Raw genomic sequence first — 2,264 nt, 5'->3', positions numbered from 1 at the left:
TCAGCCTTCAAGAGCATTGAACTTTTTTAACTTTTTCATTTCATTTCATTCCTTACCTCTCCCACAAGTAAAGACGACTTTTTCTGGTTTTGACAAAGTCCAAAAATAAGGGTATTTTAAGGCCCAATACCTCCGCTGATCAACCACTTCTAATAATTATTTCTACATGGTCAGTGAAAGCCATCACTTGACTTGCGAAATCAGTAATAACATTTTGGGGCAAATGATTTCATAACCCTTGCCGACGTGAAATTTACATCGAACTCTCGCTTTCTGGACTGTATCATCAAAATTCCGTAACCAGCATCTTGTATGTTTTACTAAACTGAAATAACTTGAAATTTGCAAAAAATTTCCCAGAGAGTATCGTTTAGACATTAACGAGGAGAGAATCTTTGAATAGCGCAACTTGAGCCCTTTTTGAGAACTTTTTTCGTTGCCATATTTGGATTATTGTCGAGGAAACGCGGCAGTTGATGATGAACATCAAGGGCGCGTGTAGTCGAACTCCTGACAAAAGAAATCTAGGAAGAAACTTGATAGTACATACATGTCTCTGTGGTGCCCCAGTTGCAACTTTTGGCTTGATATCATTTGTTAGATAAGTAGCCATTATGTCAACAATGCACCAGTTTCGATTTGCTTCGTTGCCTCGTCGAAATTTTAAACGGGGCGAGAGCTCTCGGAAAGAGCGATCAAATTGATTGGTCTTTTACTGCGTGATACTTATCGACTTACATGATATGTGTTGCCGCCAAAAATATAATTTGATGCCCTGAAAGCTGATGTAAATCAAAAGGACAATCCGCCATCGTTGATCACATTGCACCCGCAATTTTGTTCAGCGGTCAACTTTGACATTCATTTGACATGTTGTGTTTCCTTAATCTCCAAAGTTTAAAATGTAAGAAAGATTTACGGCTACCAAAATATTTGACTTATCATCTATTAAGCTTCAGATAGTTGCTGGTTGACCGAAAAACAAATAAGTCGCTGACATATTGGTCTCCTCTCAGCAAAAGGAAAAAGAAAATGGTTAAAAAACTGACACGTACTTAGAAGTCAATTACATATATTATCCGAGGTTTTCTGCTTACATTTGATATGTAATCTCTCGCTCGTGGTCTACTGTTATATCTGGCCTCGGAGTGCACAATATGTTGCGGCAGCCTCTTTGCGCCGGCCATATTATAACTGGTTACATGACATACACGCTCGACTGCTCAATAATATTGCTAGCTTGGTAAAGGATGGAGGAGCGTTGACCATGTAGACATCAAATGAGCTACATGTACGAATGTGTGACTACAAAATCGTTACAAAATGAATATCTCACGCAGGACCGTAAATAGCAGGAAAAAACTGACAGTATATAAGAGTACTGTGAAATTTTTGACAACACAACCAACAATTTCGGGATGGAGTTTGGAGGCATGATAATCCCAAGATCAAGGGAAGAATTCACGAAAACTTTGCCACTCTTTGCCCACAAATTGCCACTGTGTCGGGGTCCATCCCGGCTATCCTCATGGTTTGTTACATATGATCCTGAAAAAACGCGGCCAACCGTTGCTGACCAGGGTGGGGGGGGGGGGTGCTGATGCGATACTTGTCAATGCCTGGAAGGACTATTCTCTCTCTACCGGCGGGCCCAAGGACAGCGGAGATTATTTGGACCCCCAAGGTCATTCTCCGCGCTAGAAACGATTGGCCCGAATGCAGAGGACCCTGTCATTTACATGCTGCTCCAGTAATCCGTGGAAAATAACTGTCAGCCTTGAGGTTGCCTCTGCACTGAGCAAAAGATTGAAGGAAACAGTGGTGAGTTCGTCTGCTTGTTTGAAAGAAGGTGCAAGCTCAATGAATCATTCACTGAGCTTGCCAGATGGTAAACTATCTTTGCCTCCACGAGATGAACAAAAAGATAAGGCAATCACGAAGGTTCTCAATTCCTATGATAACCTCCTCTCGGTTAGCTCAATCGATAGAGCGCTAGACTGTTGTGCAGGAGGTCGAGGGCTCGAGTCCCGGCCGGACCAACACCCAAGGTCTTAAAATAATTGAGAAGAATATGCTGCCTTTCTATAATATCTGAAACGGTTAGAAATTCTAGTCTTCTTGGATAGGGACGAATAAATGGAGGTCCAGTCTCCTGCAGGGTTTGGGGGTAGGAGACGTTAATTTCCACGCACAAGATTACTGTGTGATGGATGTCCTCCCCTGGGTGGGATGGGTGGTTACTAGGCCCGCAATGATTGCCTGTC

The sequence above is a fragment of the Stylophora pistillata genome, chromosome 8 (assembly GCF_964205215.1).
Source record: "Stylophora pistillata chromosome 8, jaStyPist1.2, whole genome shotgun sequence".
NCBI lineage: Eukaryota > Metazoa > Cnidaria > Anthozoa > Scleractinia > Pocilloporidae > Stylophora > Stylophora pistillata.
Note: the sequence above shows the minus strand (reverse complement) of the source record.